Source organism: Oryctolagus cuniculus, chromosome 15, assembly GCF_964237555.1.
Source record: "Oryctolagus cuniculus chromosome 15, mOryCun1.1, whole genome shotgun sequence".
NCBI classification, from domain to species: domain Eukaryota; kingdom Metazoa; phylum Chordata; class Mammalia; order Lagomorpha; family Leporidae; genus Oryctolagus; species Oryctolagus cuniculus.
The window spans coordinates 35,963,646-35,979,057 of NC_091446.1; the positions used below are offsets into that span (position 1 = coordinate 35,963,646).

The following is a 15,412-nucleotide window of genomic DNA, read 5'->3' on the forward strand; positions in this document are numbered from 1 at the left end:
AAAATACAGTGCATTTCTAGAGTAATGAAAGATCTGTGAAAAAACCATATACCATTCAAACTATTAGATTCTTCATAAATGAAAGAAAGAAAAAAAAAATCCCAGGCCAGTTCATGACACCTGTGCCTGTTACATATCTTTCCATGAAGTCTAGACACCAACTGTCACCATCCCAGAGTTTTATGGCTATGCTACACCTCACATTGCCTGCACTGCCCCAAATATATATCCAGTTGTGCACATATCTCTCATTTTTATCCCTTCACCATATTTGCACAAATTACAGCTGGGGCACAAAAATTTGAATTATGAAGCTTCTCTAAAAGAAACAGGAGGGTTAACACCACCATTGGCTTCCCTACACCTGTTGATATCTGCCTTGTTCATTCATCATGAACATACCTATGACCTCTGGGTGCTTCATCAGGAGCAGGAGTCCATACCTCAGGGTGGTGCTTGTGGTCTCCATTCCAACAGCAAACACATCAGTCACTGTGGCCATCAGGTTTTCAACAGTAAATTCAGACTGTTGGTTATGCTTTTCCTAGAAATTATTTGAATATTTTATATTTTTATCTGCATATTTCATCACAATCAATCCACAATATCTCAGGCTTAATTAAGATAATCAAACTTACAAAGGGAAAACTGAAATATTAAAACTAAATCAAGTCTGTGAGAGCATTTGGAAAGCCAAGACACTGCAGCCAAAAGAATATTCTACATGAAGGTCCCTGTGAGTGAGATCCCAATGGAAAGAAGTGGCCATCAAAGAAGGATGTACTTTTCTTTAAAAGGTTAGAACTTCTACTTTGTTAATGGCCTTGTCTAAATACTGATGGAGTTCTGAATTTAATTGGCTTCCACAGTCTACGCAGCTCATATCAAGAACCTCAGGTGATCACTGAAGTCATACATAAGAGTGTTAATTGTTAAATTAACAACAGGAGACACTGTCCATTAACTCCCCAGCAGGACCTCTGTCTTCAAAAAGTTGTATTATATTATGAGAGTTAAATATGATAATTGGTCCCAGTGTTTTGTGTGTGTTTGTGCAAACTGTTGAAATCTTTACTTAATATAAAGTTGGTCTTCTATGTACAAACTTAATTGAAAATGAATCTTAATGAAGAATGGGACTGGGAAGGGGAGAGGGAGGAGAAGGAGCAGTGGGAGAGTGGACAGGAGGGTGTGTATGGTGGGAAGAATCACTATATTCCTAAAGTTGTACTTATGAAAATTGTATTCCTTAAAAAATTAATTAATTAATTTTAAAATAAAATTTTAAATATTTTTAAAAAACTAAATCAACTGGATGAAACTAGAGAACATGTTGGTAGGTGAAAGCAGTTACAAAGAGGACAAATACCACATATTTTCCCTCACTAATGGGAACTTTAAAAAAAAAAAAGAAAAAGAAAAAGTCCTTCATCTGAAGACAAAATGTTGATTACTAGAGGCTGGGAGGGGCGGGACAGATAAAAGAATTCTGGATTAAAGTTATAAGGGAAGCTGGGTGTGCTCCATTAATGGTGACAAGTATTTCACCCAAATACGGGAAATGTTAATAATAGGGAAAGATAGGTATAGCTTATAGATTGTGATTAACATATCACACCAATATAAAATGCTAATGACTGGGAAAGCTGAGTATGGGGTCATGAAAACTCTTTGACTACCTCAAAATTTTCATCTTGTAATTTAAAACTATTCTAAAATGGAAAGTTAAAAAACAACTGTAACAACTACATGGTATGACAGAGAATGTAGATCAACTAACCCAACCTTCATTTTATTTACCCATTATCTATTGATTATCTCAAAATTTCATTTCCAAGCCTCTCGTAAAGCCATATTAGCCATGCAACATATTTTTCACTTGATGTCACATGCTCTTTTCTCTCTCTAAATCAAAATACATATAAGTATATGAAGTGGAACTGGTAATGATGTCATTTTGACATGAGTATTTCAGCATCACTGGAAATGTACACTGACTAAGTGTGATGACAGAACGTATCAGGCACCTGACTCCATGCAGCTTCAGGTCTGTGGTACAAGTTCTGAACTAACCAACATGATTCCCTGAATGCCAGATAAACACACAATTTTTGAAACTATTGTTAATTGAGCATTACTTTACTGTTAGCCGATAAAATCTTGATTAATAGAAATGGATGAATTAGGGTCATATGTTGAAAATAGGATAGGCTAGAATCAAGACATTGCAATTTTCAGAGTTTGGCATCACACATAGTAGAGACTCCTTGGTTACATCCATCCATGCATGCTCTAAATAAACATTATTCTCAAATCAACTCACTGTGAGAGAAGTCCAAATAAGTCAAGAGACTCAGCATCCATGACAACTGAGAAAATATTCACATCAAACTGGTGGGAGATGCTCTGGAAAACTCAGATACTACCCACATCCCATGCACTGTGTCATACAATGCAAAAGGAATCCCCAAAGCTCAGTTTCTTCCAGACACAAGAATGTTTTGGATCACACATGAAATTCTCTAACTCAAATATTCTCTGTGGTTTTGGGTTTTTAGTCACCAACTCTGGGAGAACTGGTATACCTGACTGGGCCAGGACAAAGCCAGGAGCCAGGAGCCACTTCAAGGTCTCCTATGTGGTTTTAGGAGCCCAAACACTTGAGCCATCCTCTGCTGCCGACCCAGGTGCATTACCAGGGAACTGATTTAAAGTGGAGAACTGGGATTCGAACCTGCTACCATAAAGGATACCAGGACTGCAAGCCATGGCTTTACCCTCTATGTCACAATGCTGGCCCCTGGGTCATTTCTATACCTGTTCATATCAAAACTCCCCCTGCCAACATTCAGGCCTGCAAGTTACTTGACAGACACTTACAATGCCTTATCTGCCCAATTCATTTTTTCTTACAGTCATGTAAGACTGCTTTCCAACATTTGCCACCAAACACTTCAGAATCTCTCATTACAACCTCTTCCCACTTAAACCCCTTCTACTGCACCTCACTGCAAATATTTGAAGGTGAAAACCTACCTCAGGCATGCAGGAAGCCATTAGGTGAAACCCTTGCTTTTCATTCTTCCATGCACACTAACATAAGATTGGGTTCACATTAACCATATGGTTTGATACTTTCAATTTTCCAACTTCTTTGTTGTCCATAGTAACTAAGGGGGGCACTCTGTATTTCCTCAAGAAATTAATACCTAAAGCAGAGCCCATATATTCCAATTGTTTAGCATCTCAATTTTAACTCTCCCATGACCCTTAGTCAAGTTCCATACACACAAGGATACTTCAAGTGCTGGGCAAGTGTTTCTTCTCTGACCATTTGAACAACTTCTATAAGTACACAAATAGTCAATCAGCCACCAAATGCACATAAATAAACAACATTTTACCTGTTCCATTTTGATCAGGAAACAATCAGTGAAGTCTCAAGGGTTGGTAATGTCCAGAGATTCTTGGTGTTCTTTTATTTTCTCCAACACATAATTTTTTACATAAGTATTATTACTAATCATTTTTCTATGACTTCCTGGGAACAATCAAGAAGAATTAGAAAAGTAGTACAGATCATAAAATAAAAAAAAATTACTGAATTAAACATTTTTATTGAAAACATATACATAATACACCAGACTATGGTTTAAAATTATGTTTAAAAAAAACCTCTGTGACTGTAACATAATTATAAATATGTTATTACAAAAATTAAAAAGAAAGGAAGGAAGGAAGATAGAAGGAGGTGGAATTGAGGCAGAAAAATCATTATATTCTTATGATTGTATCACTAAACTACATGAAATATATTCTGGGGCACATTCCTAGATTATGTGATAATGTGAGATTTTTGTCGGTGTTATTAAAGAATAGAGGAGAATGTAATTTGAGAGACTACTTTGAAAAGTATAGAAATACTGAAATCATAGAAGTTATGCAGGTACATGGCACTGTGGTGCAGTGGGTTAAGCTGCCGCCTGCAGTGCTGTCATCCCCGATGAGCACTGGTTAGAAGCCCAGCTGCTCCACTTCCAATACAGCTCTCTGGTATGGCCTGGGAATGCAGAAGAAGATAGATCATGTCCTTGGGCCCTTGCACTGTGTTTGAGACCTGGAAGAAGCTCCTGGAACCTGGCTTCGGATTGACACAGCTCCAGATGTTGTGGCCAATTAGGGAGTGAACTAGCAGATGGAAGACCTCTCTCTCTCTCTCTCTCTCTCTCTCTGTGTGTGTGTGTGTGTGTGTGTGTGTGTCTGTCTGTCTGTCTCTGCCTCTCCTTCCCTGTGTGTAACTCTAACTTTCAATAAATAAATAAATCTTTTTTTAAAAAAAAAGAAGTTATTCAACATAGTAGAGTGGGGGGAAAAGTTTTGTATTTTCTAACAGTTGATAAAATTGTTGTTCAGAAATACCACTCTATTAGTGGGCATAGTTTTGAGGTGAAAAAAAAAAAAAAAAAAAAAAAAAAAAAAAAAACCCTTTCTAATCAAAAGCTGCAGGCTGCTGCCAGATCAACAAGGGCTGAGGAGCTGGGTCTGGCAACTTAATGGATCATGGAGGAAACTCTGGAGGTGGTGGATGTAATTTTGGCAGTGGTGGAAATTTTGGTGGAAGAGGAGGCTATGACATTGGGGTGGTGGCGGCAGAGAGGGTACAGAGGAGGTGATGGTGGACAGAAGGGATTTGGAGACCATGGAGGCAAGCGCGGTGCTGGTGCTGACGGCAGTAGCAGAAGAGGCTACTGGTTGTGGTGGACAGATACGGGGACAGATATGCTAGAGAAGGAGGATGTGAGGGTAAAATGAAGGAGGGAATTTTGGAGGTAACTATGGCGGTGGTGGGCACAACAATGGTTTTGGAAGTTCAAGATGATGCAGCAGTCAATCATGGGCCTATGATGGGGGCATTTTGAATGGAGAAGCTCAGGAAGTTCCTATGGTGGTGTTCATGGAGCTGGTGGTAGAATTTCTGGATATGGTAGCAGAAGATTCTTAAAAATAGGATGAAAGGGCTACAATTATGAACAGGACAGAGAGCAAAGAGTTATCAGGAAAGGAGCAGATAACTTGGAGGCTATCAGCCCAAATTCTATAGGAACTATACAAAAAATCTGTCACAGCAGGAACAATGACCAATATTTAGAAAAGCTACTGCAGCATGAACAGAAACCCTTCTTCTCCACGAAATCATAGCCACAACTTGTCAAAAGTGCAGCTGTTGATTAATACAATGTACTGTTGATTAGCTGTATATTCCTGAGGTTTTTCTACATGTAGTAGCTTTGTCATTTCTTTTTATTTTCATTGCATCAGGTATATTGCTCTGTAAATTGTGGTAGTGGTACCAGGAATAAAAAAAATAAGGAAAGTTTAATTTATTAAACAAAAAGAACAGATGAGTGAGCCTGGGGTGCAGTTTTGAGATGTCACTTGGACTACTTGAATACCATATTGTAGTGCCTGTGCTCAAGTAACAGATCAACTTCCAATTTCAGATCCCTCCTAGTGCATGCCCTGGGAGGCAGCAGATTATGACTGAAGTTTTGAGTGCATGTCACCTACCAAGAAATTGGATTGTGTTCCAGGATCCTGACTTCTGTTTGGCCCAAGCTAGCCTCTATGTGTAACTAAAGTGTTAAACAGCAGGTAGAATATGTCTGATTCTGTCTGTCTCTCCCAAGCTTTCTTCCATTCAAGTAAATGAAAACAAACAAATAAATATTTTATATTAAAAAATAAAAGACCTGAGGCCGGCATTGCGGTGTGGCAGGTAAAGCTGCTGCCTGCAGCATGGCTTCCCATATGGGCACTAGTTTGAGACTGGCTCTTCCACTTCTGATCTAGCTTCCTGTTAATGTCCTGGGAAAGCAACAGGCAATGGTCCAAGTGTTTGGGGCCCTGCTACCCATGTGAGAGGCCCCAAAGAAGCTCCTGGCTCCTGGCTTTTCCTGGCCCAGTTCCAGCCATTGTGGGCTTAAGTTGAGTGAAGCAGCAGATGGAAGCTCTCTCCCTTTCCCTCTCCCTCTCCCTCTCCCTCTCCCTCTCCCACTCTCTCTCACCCTCTCTCTCTGTCTGTCTGTGTGTGTGTGCCTCAGAGTCATATATATTTGACTCTTACTTCAAATAAATTATCTTTTAAAAAAGGCAAGACTTGAGGAAATGCTGAGCTTTCACCTGTGACTGACTACTGGGTTCCATTTAACCAATATGACTGAGGTAAGGAGTGCCCAACACATTCCTGTCCCAGAAGTGACGATGTTGTTTCTTCTCTTATTTCATTTCCTCTTTCCTTCTTTCTTCCTTCCTACCTCCCTTCCTTCCTTTCTTCCATTCACTCTATTCTCTCTTTGTCTCTCTTTCTCTTTCATTGTGTATATGTATCTAAAGCTCTTTGTTTGTATTTTTCACTTTCACCTTCAAGGTAACCATTGTCAAAGCAGCTGAACACAAGTTAAGGGAACAGAGAATGCAGGGACCTCACAGGAAAGCAACATACACCTTTAGCATATTTAGTGGGGAAAAGTCAAATATATCTATAGCTTAAAAATAAAAAAAAAAAAAGAAGAAGCAAAAGGAGTCATTGGCAAAAAGAAAAACAAAAAGAAAGAATTTATCTTTCACTTGCACCGCGGCTAAACAGGCAAATCCTCCGCCTTGCAGCGCCGGCACACTGGGTTCTAGTCCCGGTCGGGGCGCCAGATTCTGTCCCGGTTGCCCCTCTTCCAGGCCAGCTCTCTTCTGTGGCCAGGGAGTGCAGTGGAGGATGGCCCAAGTGCTTGGGCCCCGCACCCCATGGGAGACCAGGGTAAGTACATGGCTCCTGCCATCGGATCAGCGCGGTGCACCGGCCGCAGCACGCCGGCCGCAGCACACCGGCCGAGGCGGCCATTGGAGGGTGAACCAAGGGCAAAGAAAGATCTTTCTCTCTGTCTCTCTCTCACTGTCCACTCTGCCTGTCAAAAAAAAAAAAAAGAAGAAGAAGAAGAAAAGAAATGTTCTCTCAGAAAGAGGGCAACATGGTCTCACCTGTACCCAGGGGGAATTGAAAAACTTGAAGTTTTCATTAATTTTTTCCATCAAGTTAAGAAAAGTCTGATCTCTATAATCAAAACGGTCTGTAGGAAGCAGTGCCCAGGTTAAAGGTGGGATCACAGGGTGAGCCTGAAGAATGGGAAACATTTTTAAATACTATCAAAACATCCATACAAGACTTTAGGCTTTGAACTAACAAGCAGAGGCTACTTTAGAATCGAAAATAATATTTACATACAGACTAACTAACTGATCAGCAAAATCTTCAAAGTGCTTAGAACAACACTACAATTTCCCCATCCTAGTTTATTTAATGATGGCTTTCCAACTACCGCAAAAACACCCACTGCTTGAAGAAAACATCACTGCTTCTGGGTATGGGATTCTGACCCTAGGCAAGGTTCTTTTGGAGGAAAAAAGAAAAAGTCCTAGAGGCACCTAATAACTCAAGTTATAAGTGTAAAACTTCACCTATTCTTACAGTTTATAGACAATTAAGGAGGGAAACAGGCATCTTTTATAGATCTTCGATAATTGAAGAAAGGACACATAGAAACTCCAGACAGAAAGACTAAAGAGAAAGTGTACCAAACAATTCAGGTGTTTCATGAAACAAACTTAGCCAGCAAACCATCCATGGAACTTGAAAAAACTCAAGCCCAAATGAACACAAGTTATAAAACAAATTTGTTTGCAGAAAATTGAAATGAAATTAGAAATCTTTATTTCAAATTTAAGTGACAAAGGCAAACTCAAAGCTTGAATTGAGGAATAAAGTCCCAGATTTCTCTGATATACAGAGAAAAAATAATTCCTGCTCATGGAAACAATGTCCATAATAACAAATCAGGCTAGGGGCTAACACTGTGGAATGCTGCGTTAAGCCTCCAGCTGTGGTGCCAGCATCCTATATGGGCTCCGGTTCCAGGCCTGGCTGCTCCACTTCCAATAGGTTCCCTGCTATGGCCTGGGAAATCAGTGGAAGATGTCCCAAGTGCTTAGGCCCCTGCACCCATGTGGTAGACCCAGAAGAAGCTCCTGGCTCCTGACTTCAGGTTGGCCCAATTCCAGCCTCTGCCACCATTTAGGGAGTGAACCAATGAATGGAAGACCTCTCTCCATGTCTCTCCCTTCTCTGCCAGTACCTCTGCCTCTCAAATAAATAAATGAATCATTAAAAAATAAAGTAAAATAAAAATAGTCAATCAGCCTGCCCAATTAATTTATTTGGACAAAGCTGTGGTCTTGTGGAATTCTAGATTATTGCTCTATATAGCCATCAACAGAATGCTGTGTCATAATGAATATTTTAATATGATGATCACTTAGGCAAATTCATCATGTTTCATAATAAAAAAAAGTAAAGGAGAGTTTTGTTTTTGTTTTCCTATTTTGTTTTGTTTTGGGTAGACAGTATTTCAATAAAATTGTTCTAATCAAAAAATCAAGAAACTTTTTATGGAAAAGCCTCAGGATCCACATCATAGATATAATTAAAGATGACTTGAAATAAGAGTGTATAAAAGGGGCTGGCGCTGTGGCATAGCAAGTAAAGCTGCCGCCTGCAGTGCCAGCATCCCATACGGGCACAGGTTCAAGTCCCGGCTGCTTCACTTCCAATCGAGCTCTCTGCTATGGCCTAGAAAAGCAGTGGAAGATGGCCCAAGTGCTTGGGCCCCTGCACCTGTGTGGGAGACCCAGAAGAAGCTCTTGGCTCCTGGCTTTAGACTGGCGCAGTTCCAGCTTTGCAGCCAATTGGGAAGAGAACCAGCAGGTGGAAGATCTCTCTCTCTTTTTCTCTCTGCCTCTCCTTCTCTCTCTGTGTAACTCTGACTTTCAAATAAATAAATAAATCTTTTTAAAAAAAGTATATAAACGATAGGGATTAAATAATAGAAAAATCTATGGGGCCTGGGCTGTGGCACAGCGGGTTAAAACCCTGGCCTGAAACACCAGCATCCCATATGGGCACTGGTTCTAGTCCCGGCTGCTCCTCTTCAGATACAGCTCTCTGCTATGGCCTGTGATAGCAACAGACGATGGCCCAAGTCCTTGGGCCGCTGCACCCGCGTGGGAGACCCGGAAGAAGCTCCTGGCTCCTGGCTTCAGATTGACACAGCTTCAGCCATTGTGGCCATCTAGGGAGTGAACCTGAGGATGAAGACCTCTCTCTCTGTCTCTACCTTTCTCTGTAACTCTGTCTTTCAAATAAATAAAATAAATCTTAAAAAAATCTGTTTACTTAACTGCTCTCGACAGGCTCTTTTTCAATTAAAATATACCAGGTACTAAGCTTTCAAAGAAAACTATGATTTTCATCAATGCACAGATCAACTAGGCAGAAAATCAACAAAGAAACAGCAGAGCTAATATTTACAATATGCCAAATGGATCTCACTGATATTTACAGAACCTCTCATCCCATAACTGCAGAATACACATTCTTTTCTTCAGTGCATGGAACTTTCTCTAGAATAGACCATATGCTTGGCCATAAAACAAGTCTCAGCAAATTCAAGAAATACTGAAATAATACCAGGTTTCTGGCCATATGGAAGGAAGCTAGAGTTTAACAACTTAAGAAACTCTAAAAAATATGCAAATACATAGAGACTGAAAAGTGTGTCATAGGAGAAAAAACAAAAGGGAAAGCAAAACAAATTCTAAAAATGAATGAAGAGGACAACACAACACAGCAAAACTTCTGTTATATAGCAAAAGCATTGTTAATAAGAAAGCTTATAGCCCTACATCAAGAAATTGGAAAGGCATCAAGTAAATGATCTAGCAATGCATCTCAAGGAACTAGAAAAACAAGAATAAACAAAACCCCAAATTAGTAGGAAGAAAGAAATAATAAAAATTAGAAAAGAAATAAACAAAATTGAAATTGAAAAAGATACAAAAGATCATGAAATGAAGAGCTGTTTTAAAAAAAATTTAAAAATGATAAACTATTGGCCCAAATAACCAAAAAGAGGTGGAGGGCAGAAGACACAAATTAAAAAAGCCAGAGATGAAAGCAAAGGTATTACAATGGATAACACAAAAGTAAAAAAAAGTCATCAAGAATTACTATAGGGACATACACTGTGGCACAGCTGCTAAAACTGCCACCCATAGCATCGGCATCCCATATGAGCACCTGTTCCAGTCCCGGCTGCTCCACTTACATTCCAGCACCCTGCCAATGTGCCCAGGAAAGCAGCAGATGATGGCCCAAATGCTTGTGCTCCTGCACTCACGTGGGAGACCTAGAAGAAGCTCCTGGCTCCTGGGTTCATACCAGCCAAGCCCCAGCCATTGTGGTCATTTGGGGAGTGAACTAAGAGATAGAAGACCTCTCTATTCCCCACCTTTTAATTCTGCCATTCAAATGAATTTTAAAAATCTTTTCAAAAGTTGCTGATAGTTTTAAAAGTTATTTGGGGCCGGCGCCACAGCTCACTAGGCTAATCCTCCACCTTGCGGCACCAGCACACCGGGTTCTAGTCCCGGTCGGGGCGCTGGATTCTGTCCCGGTTGCCCCTCTTCCAGGCCATCTCTCTGCTGTGGCCAGGGAGTGCAGTGGAGGATGGCCCAAGTACTTGGGCCCTGCACCCCATGGGAGACCAGGAGAAGCACCTAGCTCCTGCCATCGGATCAGCACGGTGCGCCGGCCGCAGCGCGCCGGCCACGGTGGCCATTGGAGGGTGAACCAATGGAAAAGGAAGACCTTTCTCTCTGTCTCTCTCTCTCACTGTCCACTCTGCCTGTCCAAAAAAAAAAGTTATTTGGAGCTAGATTTGTGGCATAGTGGGTAAAGCCACAGCCTGCAATACCATAATCCCACATGGGCACTGCTTCACCACCCGGCTACTCCACTTCTGATGCAGATTCCTGTTAATGGTCTGGGAAACTAGCAGAAGATGGTCCAAGTGTATGGGCCCTGATACCCACATGAGAGACCCAGATGAAGCACTTGGTTTCATCTGGCCTGGTGCTGACTGTTGAGGGCACCTGGGGCATGAAACAGCAAATGGAAGATCTCTCTCTGTCAGTCTCTTCCTATTTATCTGTAACTCTTGCTTTCAAATACATAAATAAAATTTTTAAAACAATAAATAAATAATAAAACAGTTATTTGTCCAGAGGGGTACCATGATGGATAAGGGTTGTATAGAGAGGTATGTGGGAAATTAAAATAATACATAAACACCATAACAGGTAGGCATTATAGACCTGGCCTTGAAACCACCCCTGGATCTGTCAGGGAGGCTCATCCTACAAATATAGGCCATAAGGATGTGAAGTAGTCATTTCCACCATGTGCCAGACTAGTATCCCCTGGTGAAAAGTTCCGGAATACTACCCCACAATTGTGCTACAGGAAAAAATATTTCTTTATGTAAAAAAAAAAAAAAAAAAAAAAAAAAAAAAAAAAAAAAAACAAACCTGAAGTGTTACAAACAAACAAAGCAAGGAAAGAAAAAAATAAGAACAGGCTTTTATACTCAACTCTGTAGGCATGGTCACTGAATGAAACACAACCAAAGGTGCCAAAATCCCTTAGCTCTGGGCTTCAATCAGTCTCTGCTCCTCCAGGGAGCTGACAATGAGGACCCAGAATGAAAGATTTTGCCATACTTGACTGTGTCCAGGGCCATCACTGGAGAACACTCCATTCTCTTAAGGTCATAGAATCACCCACCACTCGTTTTTCTCAGCTCCTCCACCAGGCAGCAGGCTTCCTCTTGAACTCTTTCTTCAATGCTCTTCTTCCCCATCCCAAAATTCCGCAGGGTCATCAGAGAGAAGCGCCGGGTCTCCTTCCATCTCTTTCCATTGCTGAAAATGATTCCTAAGAGCAAAAGAAATGGAAACTAAAGGAGGATCCCAGACAAAGACACCTGAAAGGCTTGTGGATCGACTCAGCTGTGCAGGAGGAGACCTCGACATTTCTGCTCCCAACTCTTCTTACAGTTATCGCTACCATGCAGGCACAGGCACACACATACATACACATACTCACACACACACACACACACACACAACACACACACAGAGACACTGACCAAATCCTTTATTAACTATTGAAGTCACTGGGAAAACGATTCTTCCAGAAAACTCTTCTCCCAGATCAACCAAGGCTTCTTTCACCGTATCATATCCACAAATCACCACAGTGGGCCTCAAGCCCAAAAACACAGCGAAAACAGGGCCATAGACTTCTGACAGCTGGAAAGAGAAAATAGAATGAATGCAAATATTATTAGCAAAAGAAATCTCATTTGATCCACATAGTGTACATCGTTCAGATAGGTAAGAACATCAGATTGTTGATATTTTTCTTCATCAAATACAATTTCAAACATTTCTGGATGTTATTAATAACCACAGTGATGATCACTGTAGCTCCTCAAACAGTGACTCACAACTCCAGGCTGTTGCAGGGGAAATCAGTTTGCAAATCATCAGAACTAGTCAACACATTGAGCAAGGCTTATTTACTTGGTTTTACAGACAGACAAAAATTTACAGACTGTCTAATTCTTTGTCACATGACTAATAAATAGAAGACCCAAATTTAAACTGTGCTCTGTCAGCTACTGATTTCTCAGCACTTTGTCAGGACTCCATGTTCAAATCTGGACCCACACCCAGCTGCTGTACAACACTGTTTCAGATCATCTACAAAGTTCTTCCCATGGAGATCAGACTCTGTAGTGGTAAATATTAGAGAAATCTACAGTTGTTAAAAGTCACCCCAGATGATATTAATGCCCAGCCCATTTTAAGATCTGCTGGTATTATTAACATAGAAAGAGAATGGGCAGGCAGCGGCCAGCATTTTGGCAAAGTGGTTCTGCAATGCCAGCATCCCATATGGTGACAATTTGAGTACTGGCTGCTTCACTTCTGCTCCAGCTCCCTGCTATTGCTCCTGGGAAAAGCAGTAGAGAATGGCCCAAGTGCATGGGCTTGCTGCCCATGTGGCAGACATGAATGAAACTCCTGAATCTTGGCTTTTATCAGGCAAGCTATGGCCATTGCAGATTTTTGAAGAGTGACCCAGTGGAAGAAAGATTTCTCTCTCTCTCTCTCTCTCTCTCTCTCTCTCTCTAATTCTGCCCTTTAAATAAATAAATAAATGCTAAAAAAGAAGAAGACATAAAAATAGTGAAGTGGGGGGTCACCAAAAAGGCAGGGCAAGCACATGCAAATCTCGCTAGAGACAATTTAATTCATACTGTACAGAAAGATGGTACCAGCAGGAAGAAATAACATATCTTCCTCAGGCATCACAATGGAAAGTCATAAAAGGGCTTCATGACTCTTGTCATTTGGGGAGAGATAAACTTAAAAAGCTGTGTGACAAATTATTTTGTGGAAAGGGCCTGACAAAAACCATCCACAGAGTCTGTCAGAATTGTCTTCTCTGTGCTAAAAGTAACTCCCAGGGGTCTCGACCTCCACCTTTAATTAAACCTATGAAGCGAAAAGGAACTTACCCCGGGGAAGACTGGCAAATAGATTTTACACAGATGCCACCCTGCCAAGGCTATAGGTAACTGCTTGTACTTACAGACACCTTTACTGGATGGGTAGAAGCCTTCCCAACCAGAACTGAAAGAGCTCAGGAAGTGGCCAAAACTCTCCTGAAGGAAGTTATTCCTCGCTTTGGTCTCCCAAAATCTTTACAAAGCGACAATGGGCCTTCCTTCATCTCCCAGATTATACAAGGGATTTGTAAGGCCCTAGGAATAACCTGGCACCTTCACTCTGCATGGAGACATCAGTCTTCTGGTAAGGTAGAAAGAGCCAACCAGACTCTAAAGAAAAACAAAGGCAAACTCTGCCAGGAAACTAGTCAAAACTGGATTTCTGTCCTTCCCACTGCTCTACTCAGAATTAGGACAGCACCCACCTCCCAGCTCTCCCTACGCCCCTTTGAGGCTCTTTACAGGAGGCCCTTTCTGCATTCAGACATCCTGGTAGATACAGAAACCAACAATGCCATCAAATACTTTATTTCCTTGGCTCAATTCCAAAAGGCAATCTGGGATCTCGGGCTCCACACAGGCCAGGACACCAGCCCATCCCACTTATATGAGCCATGAACGCAGGTCCTACTTAAAACCTGGAAAGACAGTTCTCCCAAGTCCCAGCTTACTCCTACATGGAAAGGGCCATACACTGTCTTACTTTCCACACCTACAGCGATCAAAGTGCCTGGCATCCCCAGCTGGATCCACCACACCAGGGTGAAGCCATACTGCTCTGAAGACCAGCAGGATCCTGAACCGAAAAAAGCCTGGTCAACAGAGCCTCTGGAAGAGTTGCACCTACTCTTTAAAAGGAGCCCAGACAAGTAAAAATGCACTCCCAAAGTCTTCCCTTCTTCCTCCTACTGGCATGCTTCCCACCTGGACTCCTAACTGATGCCTCGCCCTTTATTAGGCCACTCCAGGCTGCAGTTGATTTATTGGCCAACACTTCCTATGGCCGCTCCTGCTGGATTTGCCTGGAGATACAGGGCTCATCTGGGGAAGCATGGCCAACCTCTCTAACGGAATGGGCTCAGACAGAAGGATTTATGTACTACTCAACTTCTACTGGGCATCAGGGTGTTCCCACATCAGTTAGAAAAGACAGGCTCTCACACCCTGTTATAGGACCTATCTATACCAAGGTCACACTAAGGGCAAAAGCCCCCTTTGCCTCAGCTCTCCTGAGTTTCCACAGGTACACCCTATGGGATCCCTAGATAGCTCTTTTTGTAACTTTACTGTAACGGTACACACCAAGGATTGGGTACTCTCACTCAAGCCCCCTTGCTCTTCTCCTCTCCTCCTAACATATCTGTGGCACATCAGCTCCATTACACTGGGGGCTTCTGCCAGGGAAGACCTCTGTCATGTAAACATTTTGCTCTAATGGCCGATTTTAATTGGGGCAGCATGGGAATAGATAATTGCTCCCTCATTCACGTGGATAGCAAGTTGGCCCGGACTTTCATCAACACCTCTAGACGGATAATGTTCTGGGAAGATCGGATGAGCAGTACTTCCCACAACAACATCCCACGTTTTAGTCCACTAACTGCAGCTTCCTTTGTTGCCATGTACTTCTTCAGACGCACCACTACTGAAATATACCACTTCTCTGGATGCCTCTCTCCCACAGCGGGGATATACTTTGTCTGTGGGACTCTTGCTTACCAATGCTTACCTTCTAACTGGACAGGGCTCTGTACCCTGGCCTATGTCCTCTCTACTATATCTGTTGCTAACGGATTCCCTTACACACCACTTCTTGACTCTCCAAGAGAATTCTCCCTCTGATCCCTGTCCTGGTAGGGATCAGCATAGTGGCTGGAGTGGCAGGAGTTGCT

General features: G+C 41.8%; 1 long non-coding RNA gene across 1 annotated transcript; it reads right to left on the bottom strand.

Moving 5' to 3' along the window:
- Nucleotides 1-213: 213 nt before the first annotated feature.
- LOC138845498 (uncharacterized) lies at nt 214-12,445 on the bottom strand. Its single transcript, XR_011382779.1, has 4 exons — nt 12,093-12,445; nt 11,729-11,878; nt 3,405-3,541; nt 214-544 (listed from the first exon to the last, which is right to left on the bottom strand). It is a non-coding gene; the product is annotated as an uncharacterized lncRNA (long non-coding RNA).
- Between the last annotated feature and the right edge of the window lie 2,967 nt (nt 12,446-15,412).